The sequence below is a fragment of the Macaca thibetana genome, chromosome 4 (genome assembly GCF_024542745.1).
Source record: "Macaca thibetana thibetana isolate TM-01 chromosome 4, ASM2454274v1, whole genome shotgun sequence".
Lineage (NCBI taxonomy): Eukaryota > Metazoa > Chordata > Mammalia > Primates > Cercopithecidae > Macaca > Macaca thibetana.
Window position 1 is genome coordinate 99571549 of NC_065581.1, and position 13918 is coordinate 99585466.

General features: G+C 44.2%; 1 pseudogene; it reads right to left on the reverse strand.

Annotated features, from left to right (window-relative positions):
* Nucleotides 1-9278: 9278 nt before the first annotated feature.
* On the reverse strand, nucleotides 9279-11010 carry LOC126953427 (TAR DNA-binding protein 43-like; annotated as a pseudogene).
* Nucleotides 11011-13918: the final 2908 nt, after the last annotated feature.

The window sequence follows — 13918 nt, forward strand, 5'->3', positions numbered from 1 at the left end:
CCTAACATGACGGCGAGGGTGAGGGAGATAGGTTCTCTCTTTGGTCTAGTATGAGTTTTTTGCTCATACCGGAGATCAAAGGAGTCTCCAGAGTGATAGTATACTCGGGGAACAACTTGTACCAACACGCAATAGTGGGTGCCACTGCTAAAAACGGCTGTGGATATACAGGGGGTGAGCCCAGTGTTGCAAGCCCACCAGTCCGTCTCGGAGGGGACCAAATAGTGATTGGAGCTGGGTACTGTCAAGGTTACATTACAAAGATGCTGATGACTAGGGGGCACCTGGCCTATGCAGGTTCCTGACCCAGAAACTTCAGCCAGGGTTAGTTTTCTTTGTTGTTCCCATGCGCATCCAGTAGGATTGGCGGAGTTAGTGAAATTATTAGTGGAGGCAATGCCTTCATAGTAAGGGGGGCCTGTTGCCAGACATAGCCAGCAAGAGGATGTAAATTCTGGCTTTGTCTGGTTTAAAGCGAAGTAGGAGCCCTTTATGAGATTTAGGAGCCTGTCACCTATTCCCAGGTCAAGGGGCCCGCGGGTGACGTTTTGGGCTGAAGGTGTGTATTTAGAGGAGGTGGAGATTAAAGGCGGGGAAGTGCTTTTAGGAGCTCTTGGTTGGGGCTCTCTTGGTGCAGGAACCAGGGGCTTCCTTGTTTCTGATAAAACTTGGTTTGGTCCTACTGCGACAGGGGCTGTGATAGGGTTGACTATTAATTTGATTTGGATAGGGATTCCATACAGTGGCTTTTGGTATAAATATAGGCCCCATATTAACCCGGATATCCAACGGTTATCAGATTTTGCTGCATCTTCAAACTTGATGCGGACCAAATTGCAAGTTTTTGAATATCGGGTTCTGGTGCAGCGCTGGACAAAGGACATGGTTATGTACCAGGGTTTCGTGGCCCATTTCCATTCTCCATCATTAGTAGTTATACAGGACCAACTAGCGCAAAACAGGGCATCTATTTCTCCACAAGTTTTTTTCATTTCTCCTGTCCTGAATCCGGGACAGGCATAGAACCCGTTCCGGCTTACGGACACCCTTCTAGCCTGTTTTCTCCATTCTCCCCCTTCCATGTCATCTATTTTTGCTATTTTGTCTAGGTTGAAATAGAGGTCAGGGAACCAAGTCCCCATAGGAGCAATTTTTGAGGTTTTATCTAAGACCTCATGAGTACTAAAATCAATCACCTGCCAGGTCAGGTTATATGGCCGGTGGGGGTTATTACTGCCAGCGACGCAGGGAAGGAGGGCTAGTAACAAGCAAGGGGCTAGATACGAGAGAGTCTTATCTTGAGCGGGTCCTCGGAGCGTCGGAGTCTCCATGTCTCAGGTGGTGTTGGTCCGGGAGTCCCTGGAGCAGCCTTGGCGTGGGATGCGTGGATCCAAGTGGAAATTCCGTCAACCTTTATGGCTGTGGGTGTGGTCAGGAGAACAATGTAGGGTCCTTTCCACCGAGGCTCTAGTCCTTGAGTGCGATGCCATCTAACGTAGACAGAGTCTCCCACCTGGAAGGGGTGACTGGTCTGTGGATGTCCTGGTTGGTACAGTTCTGCCAAGGGGGCCCAGATTTGGGCCTGTACTGCTTGGAGTCCTTTTAGCCGGGCCTGTAGGTCAGTCTTAGGATCGGAGGGGGAGAAGGAATTAAGCAAGGTTGACAAAGGGGGAGGTCCTCCATAGAGGATTTCATATGGAGTGAGCCCAAAATGGTTAGGTGTATTCCGGGCCCTTAACAGAGCTAAGGATAGGAGGCGTCTCCAATCTTTTAAACCAGTCTCTAAGGTCAATTTAGTAAGGGTCTCTTTTATTGTTCTATTCATTCTTTCTACCTGTCCTGAGCTCTGGGGTCTATAGGCACAATGTAATTTCCAATTAATCCCCAATATCCTGGCGAGCCCCTGACTTACCTGAGAAACGAAGGCCGGCCCGTTATCTGACCCAATTACCTTGGGAAGTCCGAATCTAGGAAAGATTTCTTCCAAAATTTTCTTGGCTACTATGTGTGCCGTTTCTTGCCGGGTGGGGTAGGCTTCTACCCATCCTGAAAAGGTATCTACAAACACCAGTAAGTACTTATATCCAGCATAGTGAGGTTTTTCTTCAGTGAAGTCTATTTCCCAATAGACTCCTGGGCGGTTACCACGAGTTCGTTTCCCTTCTGGCACTCGGGTAGCCCCAGCGTTTACCTGCTGACAGACCTTACAGGCAGATGTCACTTGTTCTACGAGGGTACTTGCCTTTGGGATTAGAAAGTCAGTTTTTTCAATCAGTAATTTTAGCTTTCAATTACTTAAGTGTGTCCAGGCATGCATCTGCTGGATCATTGCCAGGGCCTCCTTTTGGGGAAGGACTATTTTCCCTCCTTTTTCCCAGTTTTTAGTGTCTTTGTTTTCTATAGCCCCTATGGCCTTTGCTTCTTCCTGGTCTTCTGGGGTATAAGTATGTTCAATAGTTATGTGGCTGGTTTCATCAGGTTCTGTGGCTAGGGTCAGTACTTCCGCCATGGCGGCTTGCCTGGCTACTTGGTCAGCCTGTCTGTTTCCTACTGCGACTGGATCCTGTCCTTTCTGATGCCCGGGGCAGTGAATTATAGCCACTTCTTGAGGAAGAAAAAGGGCTTTTAATAAGGCAATTATTTCAGCTTTGTTCTTGATTTCCTTTCCTTCTGAGGTTAGGAGACCTCTTCTTTCATAGATACTTCCATGAGTATGAGCCGTTGCAAAGGCATACCGGCTATCAGTATAAATGTTAGCTTTTTTTCCCTTCGACAGCTCTAGGGCCTTGGTTAGTGCTATTAACTCAGCCTTCTGTGCAGACGTGCCAGGAGGTAGTGATTGTGCCCAAATGGTGTTGTGGCCATCTACTACCGCCGCTCCCGCCCTCCGGGTACCTGAGTCAAGGTAACTGCTGCCGTCTGTGTACCAGGTGTGATCCGCGTCTGGGAGTTCTTGGTCTTTAAGGTCTTCCTGTGTTCCACGGGTCTCAGCCAGTACTTGCCGACAATCGTGTGGGCTTGGTTGGTCTTCCAGTACCGGCAGCAGCGTAGCAGGGTTTAGGGTGACCGGAGGGCCAAACTGGACGCGGTCCGTGTCCAGTAGGAGGGCCTGGTAGTGGGTTAGGCGTGCGTTGGTTATCCACCGGTCCGGGGGCTGCCGCACTATGGCCTCTAGAGCATGTGCGGTAATAATAGTCAGTCGCTGCCCAAGGGTTAACTTAGCAGAGTCCTTGACCAGCATAGCGGTGGCTGCCATGATACGGAGACACGGGGGCCAGCCGGCCGCCACAGGGTCTAGCTTCTTAGACAGGTATGCTACCGGTCTTTTCCAAGGCCCTAATTTTTGGGTCAAGACCCCTTTGGCAATTCCTTGCCTTTCGTCCAGGAAGAGGGTAAAGGGCTTTGAGGTGTCCGGTAACCCAAGGGCCGGGGCAGACAAGAGTGCTTGTTTTAGTGCCTCAAAAGCCAATTGATGCTCTGTCTGCCAGGTGAAAGGGGTGCTCTCCTTGGTGAGTGCATAAAGGGGGGCGGCCAGTTCAGCAAAACCGGGTATCCACAAGCGACAGAACCCAGCAGTTCCCAAGAATTCACGTACCTCCCTGGGATTTCGTGGTGGTGGAAGGCGAGCCACTGTCTCTATGCGCCCAGGGGTGAGCCACCTTTTCCCTTCACTCAGGATATACCCCAGATATGTTACCTTGGTCTGACAGAGCTGTGCCTTCTTGGCGGATGCCCGGTATCCTTTTTCACCCAGTGCCTGGAGTAGATGCCTGGTACCTTGTATACAGATTTCCTTTGTAGGAGCAGCCAAGAGGAGGTCATCCACATACTGGAGTAGAGTCACTTCTGGATTTTGGGTCCGGAAGTCGGTCAGGTCTCGATGAAGAGCCTCATCGAAGAGAGTGGGAGAGTTCTTGAATCCTTGGGGAAGCCGGGTCCAGGTCAATTGGCCCGAAATTCCTTTCTCAGGATCCTTCCATTCAAAGGCAAAGAGTTCTTGGCTTTGGGGGGCCAGAGGTAAACAGAAGAAAGCATCTTTTAAATCTAATACTGTATACCAGTCATAGCCTGGTTTTAAGGTGCTGAGTAAGTTGTAAGGATTGGGGACCGTGGGATGGATGTCCATGGTTCTTTTGTTGATTTCTCTCAAGTCTTGGACAGGCCTGTAATCCTGAGTACCAGGCTTTTTTACTGGCAGAAGAGGAGTGTTCCAGGGCGAGCGACAAGGTCGCAACACTCCGAGTTCTAGAAATTTGTTAATGTGCTGCCGAATTCCTATATGAGCCTCTCGGCTCATGGGATATTGCTTGATAGACACGGGCACCGCCGTGGGCTTTAGATCAATTATGATTGGGGCTTGATACTTAGCTAGCCCGAGTCCTCCCGTTTCCGCCCAAGCTTGGGGAAAATCTTGCAACCAAATATCAGGGAGGCTAGTGATAACCGGAGCGTTGAAAAGCCGATGCTCATCTTGCAGAGACACAGTTGAGATTTGGATGGGCTGACCGTCCCGATTTAATACCTGGGCCCCTGTCTCGGAGAAATGGATTTGGGCTCCGAGCTTGGTCAGAAGATCTCGCCCTAGGAAGGGGTAGGGGCATTGAGGTACCACCAAGAAGGAATGTGTCACCATTCCTTGTCCAAGGTTAACTGTCCGGTGGTTAGTCCACTTGTGCAATTTTCCCCCTGTTGCCCCCTGGACCCAGGATGTGCGGGAAGACAGGGGCCCGTCTGCCTTTGTCAAAACTGAATGTTGGGCGCCTGTGTCCACCAAGAAGGTGGTGGGTTGCCCCCCTACAGAGAGAGTTAGCCGGGGCTCGGGGGGGGGGCTCCAGAGCCTTGACACCCCTATTCGCTATCTTCACCTAGGGTGAGGACAGCGGCAGGTTTCTTTTGGTCTTTAGGACGCTTGGGGCAATCTTTAATCCAATGTCCCCGTTCTTTGCAGTAGGCACACTGGTCTTTTTCCACTTTTGGCCGCCTCCGCTTCTCTCCCTCTCTCCCTGGTCCTTTCTCTCTTACAACTGCCGCCAGGATTTTTGTTAAATGCTTATCCCTCACTCGGTCCCTACGATCCTCTCGCTCCATCTGTTCCTTTGCTAACCTGGCTTCCCTTTCCTCAGGGGTTTCTCTCTTATTATACACTTTTTCTGCCTCCCTAACCAATTCCTGTAATCCATAGGTTTGGATTCCATCTAGCCTTTGGAGTTTTCCTCTTATATCTAATGCAGCTTGGTCTATGAATGCCATAGCTACGGTAGCCTTATGTTCTAGGGCCTCTGGATCGAATGGGGTATACATTCGGAATCCTTCCAGAAGCCTTTCCATGAAGGCTGCCGGGCTTTCATCCCTTTCCTGAGTTATGGTCCTTACCTTGGCCAAATTTGTGGGGTGCTTTCCTGCCCCTTTGAGACCCGCCAACAGAGCCTGGCGATAGATTCGGAGACTCTCCCTACCTGGTGCCGTTTCATAGTCCCAGTCTGGGCGGGTGAGGGGAAATCCCTCGTCTATTTCATTGGGAAGTTGGGTTGGGAGGCCTCCTGGTCCTGGCACATTTTTCCGGGCCTCCAGGAGGACTCGCTGCCTTTCTTCAGTGGTTAGGAGGACCTGCAAAAGTTGCTGGCAATCATCCCAAGTGGGCTGGTGAGTGAGGAGAATGGATTCTATTAACGAGGTTAGGGCCTGGGGGTCTTGGGAAAAGGAAGGGTTATGGGTTTTCCAGTTGTAGAGGTCAGAGGCAGAGAAGGGCCAGTACTGGACCGTGCGATTGACAGTACGGAGGGGAAAAAGGGAGGATTGCCAAGTAGAAGGGCCCTCTGGGTCCTCAGTCCGCCGCAAGCGGAGACGAGGAGGTGTCGGCGGCGGCGTCCGAGGGGTGAGCTTGGGCGGGGCTGGAGAAGGAGACGGGGTGGAGGGAGGGGCCGAGGGAGAAGTTGGAGAAAGGGTAGGGGCCGAGGCGGTAGAGGAAAGAGCTGGGGACAAGACAGGGGGCAAGGGTGAAGCGTAAGGTGGAGGTCCCAGAAGGGGGTTCTGAGGTGGAGGAGGCAGGGGGTCAAGAAGGAGGAGATCCCTCTGGGGTTCATCTGGGAGGACTGGCTTAGGCGGGTCCGGATTCCGATTCTTTGGGGCTTCTAAGGCAAGGAGGGTAGATTGGGATGGGGAAGGGGGATGGAGGAAGGGTTTCACCCAAGAGGGAGGATTTCGGACCAGATCCTCCCAAATAATTATGTAGGCCACCTGGTCCGGGTGTCCGAGTGGCCCAGGATCCATCACTTTTGCTTTAACCTGCAAGATAATTGAGAGGTTAAATGTTCCGTCCCGGGGCCATTCCCCATGGAGGGTTGGCCATTCGGACGAGCAGAATGTTTTCCATCGTCCCTTACGGACTTCTACAGAGAGGTGGTGGGCTCGAGCCCGGACGTCAGGGAAGTGAGTCAGGGTTAGAGACAAAGGAGTCGTCAACGTCTGTCCCATTTCGTCCACGTATAACAAGGACAAAACAAAAGAAACAAAAACAAAGACCAGACAAGTAAGGAGAAGCTGCGCGGCCAGAGAGTGGCGCCACAAGATCACAAAATATTCAGACGGCAGGGGTGGCCTGCCTACAGATTTGAAGAGGCTGACCGAGTCATCAGCCTTCTCCCAGACTACCACCAGGGCGTTCCCCAGAGTGGAAGTGGGAAGGTGCCGGACACGTCTGTCCCCCTTCCCCACTTAATTCAGAAGGAGTACTCCCCAGAGTTCAGAGTTAGCCGGCAAGACAGACAGAACAAAACGAAAGTACCTGGTGGGTCCGTTCAGTCAGCAGTCCATGGCCCGGGCCAGATAGGTCTCCGCCGGTTGGGTCGGGGGTCCTCGGACGACCCCACTTCCCGGCCAATGCACCACTACCCCTGTGGCTTTTCAGGGTACAGCCTCCCTCCAGGCTGCTTTCACAGGCTGGCATTGAGTGCCTGTGGCTTTTCCAGGGGCACAATGCAAGCTGTCAGTGGATCTACCATTATGGGGTCTGGAGGATGGTGGCCCTCTCCTCACAGTTCTACTAGGCAGTGCCCCGGCAGGGACTCAATGTGGGACTCCCTCCCACATTTCCTTTCCACACTGCCCTAGCAGAGGTTCTTATGAGAGCCCCACCTCTGCAGCAAACATGTGCTTGGACGTCCATGTGTTCCCATACATTCTCTGAAATTGAGGCAGAGGTTCCCAAACCCCAATTCTTGGCTTCTGTGTGCCCACAGGCTCAACACCACATGGAAGCTGACAAGGCTTATGACTTGCACCCTCTGAAGCTGTACCTTAGCCCCCTTTAGCCATGGCTAGAGTGGCTGGGATGCAGGGCACCAAGTCCATAGTCTGTACACAGCAGGGGGGTCCTGGGCCCAGCTCACAAAACCATTTTTTTTTTTTTCTCCTAGGCCTCTGGGCTATTATGAGAGGGGCTGCCACAGATAGCTCTGACATGCCCTGGAGACATTTTTCCCATTGTCTTGTTGATTAACATTTGACACCTCGTTGCTTATGTGAATTTCTTCAGGGGACTTGAATTTTTCCTTAGAAAATGGGTGCTTTTTTCTATTGCATGGTCAGGCTGCAAATTTTCCAAATGTTTATACTGTGTTTCTCTTTTAAAGCTGAATGCTTTTACCAGAACCCAAGTTACTTCTTGAATGCTTTGGTACTTAGAAATTTCTTCTGCCAGATACTCTAAGTCATCTCCCTCAAGTTCAAAGTTTCACAAATATCTAGGGCGGAGGCAAAATGCTACCAGTCTCTTTGCTAAAAAATAGCAAGTCACCTTTACCCCACTTCCCGACAAGTTCCTCATCTCCATCTGAGACCACCTCAGCCTGGATTTCATTGTCTATCTCATTATTAGTATTTTGGTCAAAGCCATTCAACAAATCTCTAGGAAATTCCAAACTTTCTTCTGTTTTCTTGTCTTCTTCTGAGTCCTCCAAACTGTTTCAATCTCTGTCTGTTACCCAGTTCCAAAGTCACTGTAACAGATTTGGGTATCTTCACAGAAGCACCCCACTCTACTGGTACCAATTTACTGTATTAATCTGTTTTCAGGCTGCTGATATAGATATACCCAAGACTGAGTATTTTATAAAGAAAAAGCAGTTTAATAGACTCACAGTTCCATGTGGCTGGGGAGGGCTCACAATCATGGCAGAAGGCTAAAGGCACTTCTTACCTGGCAGTAGCAAGAAAGAATGAAAACAAGTAAAAGGGATTTCCCCTTACAAAACCATCTCATCTGGTGAGACTTGTTCACTACTTTGAGAACAGTATGGGGAAACTGCCCCCATGATTCAATTATCTCCCACTGGGTCCCTCCCATAACATGTGGAAATTGTGGGAGCTACAATTCAAGATGAGATTTGGGTGAGGACACATCCAAAACATAACAGAGGGAAACAAGTGTTAAAAAAACAAAAACAAAAGAACCAAACACATGACACCATGATCTCTCCAAAAGAGGTTTTCTTAAGGAACAAAAATTCATAAGATGCGGTTTAAATTAAAACAAGAAGAAAATAATACAGTTTAATCGATAGTTTCCATTTTGAATGTGCAAACAATTGACATGTCCAGGGATAAAATATTACAGAGGAATCCTTTTGATATCAATTGTATATTATTGATTTGTCAAATCAGGCTAACAGCAGTTCACTTTCAATCACTCAATATTTCCACCCTTCATGTAACAAAACTTATAAAATCCCATTAGCTCTTCTTTTTTTTTTTTTTTTTTTTTTTTTTTGAGATAGAGTCTTGCTCTGTCGCCCAGGCTGGAATGCAGTGTCCTGATCTCAACTCACTGCAAGCTCCACCTCCTGGGTTCACGCCATTCTCCTGCCTCAGCCTCCTGAGTAGCTGGGACTACAGGTGCCTGCTGCCACACCTGGCTAATTTTTTGTATTTTTTAGTAGAGACGGGGTTTCACCGTGTTAGCCAGGATGGTCTCGATCTCCTGACCTCGTGATCCACCCGCCTCTGCCTCCCAAAGTGCTGGGATTACAGGCACGAGCCACCACGCCCGGCCAGCTCTTCCTCTTTTTTTTTTTAAAGAAAAATGTTACAAATACTGCTGAATATACTCCACATTGGACAAACCAAATTTGAAAGTTTTTAGTACACATGTATTTTATGTATACTTACCATGAGTTTAGAAAAATTTGTAATCCCACCATTCTATCCCAACAAACCATAACCCCCATGTCTGCATTTTTCAGCCAGAAGGCTTAGAATCCATGCTTGAGCTAAAGTCTCAATTAAAACCGCTGCCTGACCCTGTAGTTCATTCCACCCTCCATGTTCTACCTTGGTTGTTTCTCAGGTCTGCTCCACTCCCACTACAGTTACCAAACCTCTCTGATTCCCAAAGATACCTGGATTACCACCAAATCTTCCACCTCTTTCTGTCTACTGATATTGTGCTTACACTTGCATTGGATATATGTATGCTGATTCCCTTAATAATGAACTCCTCTCCACAAAGAGACTGCACAAGCTAATCATCTGCAATGTAAGAAAGGCAAAGTTCCTGAGTGGTTTGGGAATGAAGACATCTATCACTTCTCTGCAATGACAAAAGAACTGCTGAAGCTTATCAGAATTCATCTTCTCTGTACAACACCTAACAAACATATTTTTGCTTCTCAAAATCTCATTCAGAGTTTGCTTAGAATTAGGAAGCGTACAGCCACATCATCATCTATCTGTCTTATGTTGCTGTGACATTCTTTCACCTGGGTTTCATATTTTATAAAATGAACAAAGCCAAATCCCTTTGAATAGCCAGTTCTGAGATCCTTCTTGACCTACACCATAAGAATTTCTCTGAAGGTACTGCAATATTCTTTCAGATCCTGTTCAGTTGTTTTCCATGGGAAACCCACACTGTTAAAGCAGATGTTTTCGGGACTGCTCTTTTCACTTTTATGGCTAATGAAATATGTCTTATCCCTTTTTCTGTAGTTATCTACAGAATAGTTGACAACATATATCAAATTTCCCCAGCCAGCATTGGGGGCATGCAGAATTCCTTCTACCAGCAGACACCCCTAATACCCTGGGACACTGGAATCCTGTAGGGAAGTCCACATGCCCCTGGAAACTGAACTGCAACCGTGGGCAGCAGCACTGTTCCATCGTCTTCCGATGGTATTTCAATGGGCTTATAATTCTTATCTCTGGTTACCTGAATACATGTACATATTTTTTTATTTTTCTGCTAGGCCACTGCTAGGAAGCCCAGTAGGGTCACTGAAGCAGCTATAGATCCAAGAGAAGCCCAGCTACTTCTTCTTTCTCACAAAACGGCCCATAAAAATTTTGAACCATGTTCCCTCCTGCCCTTCCTTACCAACCCATACTCATATACCTCAGAAGCATACCATATGGAATCTTCTGGTTCCAACTTTTTTAACCAAGCCTAAAATTTGGAATATTCATTCATGTTATGAAGTGTATCAAAAATGTGTATCTTTTTAGCAAATAAAATAGTCAATTGTCTGAATCTACCACATATTTTCATCTCCTCTCATGTTGTATAATGTAATACTTATTTGGATAAATTACATTCAAAGACATATTTTAAGTTCAGTGTAACACTTTTACTTTTAAAGAATATCCCAGTAAACACCTTGAAATGAATACAGTTAAGTTGTGTGAAGGTTCTCTTAAAAGAATGGTGGTATATACACTATTCAGAAAGTAATAGATTATTTTATTCTTGAAACAAATAAACGATTGTACTTAACACTATATTCTTTAATGTTATATTTTATTCACAGTGTGACTTCATATTAAGAATTTCTCTACTCAAATTAAGAAGCAAATTAATGTTAACATTAAAAATGCATCAATATTTTATTTTGTTAAAGGGAAATTCACTAACATAACAGCCAAAGCAGGTGAATTGTTCCATGATTGACACATTTTTGTACTAATCAGATTATCATTGGGTCATTCAGCACCTCTCACTTTCAAGCTTACCTGCATACTTCCATGAAGGCACCTGAGGAATTTCATATTGGGAATACTTTGCCTAGTTTTATCAGAAAAAAAGTATTAAGCTGTGTACTCTTATTTGTTTACTATTTTCACTCATTTGCTTATCAGTTTTCTGCATATTGCCTCACACAATTTGATGCAAAATTGCTAAGTGGTGAGTTGTGCTTCTCTGTCTTTTAATGTCTGCTTAAATCCTTTTAAAGGGATTTGGTTACTATCTTCGCTGAATTATTTCTGCTAAAATCATACTTTCAGATTGCTAAATAGGACTTTTTCTACTTGGATTTTTCTCTGTGTGTGTGTGTGTGTGTGTGTATGTATGTGTGTGTTTAGGCAAATCATATGTAATAATTTATATTAATCTTTCTAATAAAATTTCACTTGTCTTTTTAAAAAACTCTTTCTACAGGAAAATAAATCAAGTATTGAGCTGTGTCCAGTTAAGTACAAGAAGGCCCATTCTCCATCAAAGTTTCTAATTCTATCTTTTACTTCTACCTTCTCTTTAACAAGGGTAGATGATTTTAAATTATGAACTTATTATTAATTATTCATATAATTAACAATATTATAATATAATCTATGTAGTCAAAGTCTTTTGGATATTTGGTGGCTATGCATATTATTTGAGTGGATACTTTACTTTTAAACTCTTTCATTGAGGTATGATTGAAATCCAAAAAGCCATACAGCCATACATATTTAGTTTATACAACTTGATGAGTCCACAGATAAGTGTAAACCTATGAAACCATGGCCCAAATCGATGCCATAAACATATCTATCATCTGTTTACACCCTGTTTATTTATTGTTATTATTATTTTGTGTGTAATTAGAATACTTAAGATCCACAGTCTTAGTAATCTTTATATATACAATACAATATTGTTAACTATAGACACTATGCTTCATAGTAGACCTTTAGGATTTATTCATCTTGCATAAGTGAAACGTTGTACTCTTTATGTAATATTACCCTATTTCCTTCTCCTTCCACCTTCTTCCACCTACCGGCAGTCACCTTTCTATTATATCCATCTATTTGTTTGAGTATTTCAAAGTTATCATAGAAGTGGCATCATGTGGTGTTTGTTTTACCATTACTGGTTTATTTTACTTAGCATGACGTCTTGAAGTTCATCCATGTTGTCACAAATGGCAGGAATTCCTGCATTTATAGTGCTGAAAAATATTCCACTGTACATATATTCCAAATTTTCTGTATCCATACTTCTGCCATGAACATTTATGTTGCTTCCATATCTTTTTTATGTAAATAATGCTATAATTAATATGGGAGTACAGATACCTCTTTGAGATTCTGGTTTTAGTTTCCTTGAATACATACCCAGAAGCAGAATTGTTAGATCATATAGTAGTTCTATTTTTAATTTTTTGAGGAACTCCATACTCTTTTCCACAGAAGTTTCAACATTTTATATTTCCAACGACAGTGTAAATGGTTTGACTTTCTTCATATCTTTGATAACACTATTTTGATAATAGCTATTCTAATGAGTGTGAGATGAGAGCTCATTGTGCTATTGATTTACATTTCCCCAGTGATTAGTGATAGGGAGCATCTTTTTATAACTGTTGGTCATTCTATATCTTCTATGAAGTAATATCTATTCAAGCCCTTTGCCCATTTTTAAACCAGGTTGTTTGTTTGTATTCTATTAAGCTGTAGAGAAGTGTCTTACATATTTTGACTGTTAATCCTTTATCAAACATATGGTTTGCAAATATTTTTTTCCCATTTCATGTTTTTCTTTTTCTGCTGTTGATTGTTTCCTTTGCTGTAGGGAAGCTTTTTAGTTTGATATATCCCCACTCATCTATTTTTGCTTTTATTGCTTGTGCTTTTGGTGTCATATTCATAAATCATTGTAGGGCCAATGTTAAGAAGTTTTTCCCTTGTGTTTTCTTCTAGGAGTTTTATGTTTAAGTCTTTAATCCATTTTTAGTTAAATTTTATGTACAGTGTAAGATAGCAGTTCAGTTTTATTCTTTTGCATGCAAATATCCACTTTTCCCAACAACATTTATCGAAGAGACTATCTTTACCTTTTGTGTATCCTTGGTACCCTGACCAAAGATTAGTTTACCATATGTGCGTGTTTATTTCTGAGCCCTCTATTCTGTTCCATTACTATGTGCCTGTCTTTCTGTATTTATGCCAGTATTATTCTGTTTTAATTGCTGATGCTCACTCTCTCATAGTACAGGAAATCCTAGCCAAAATAAATAGACAATAAAAGAAATAAAATGCATCCAAATAAGCAAGAAAAACTAAATTATTTATGTTTGCAGATGACAAGATTTTATACGTAGAAAATATTAAAGATGCACACACGCACACACACACACAAACCTGTTAGAACTAATAAATGATTTCCATAAACTTACGGGAAACAAATTCAACATATGAAAATCAGTTGCATTTCTGTACAATATCAGTGAGCATCTAAAAAGAAAATTAAGAAAAATTTCCACTTATAATAAAATAATATTGTATAAAATTATTACAAAATCATTCTTAGAAATGTTTACCAATGCCCCAAAACATTTCTATTTCCCTCTGAAATCTTGGGGATTATTCATGAACTTTAGGCTTACCAAGGCCAACCCTTCCATCTATTCACCATCCTTATGACTATGAAAGCCATTGAGATGATAGAAGCATAGAAGCTGGAGAAAGAAACCATGAGTTAGCTCTTGTATTAGTATAGATAGACCATTATAAAATCAATACCTAATATTCAGAAATTTTATGAAATAGAAATATCTCACTTAAGCCTCAGTCCCATACAGTTTAGAGAGTTTTCAGGACATAGCCACTTAGTGATCTTGACTCCTTTTCTCATGTGATTATTTCACTTGTGGAGCCTCCT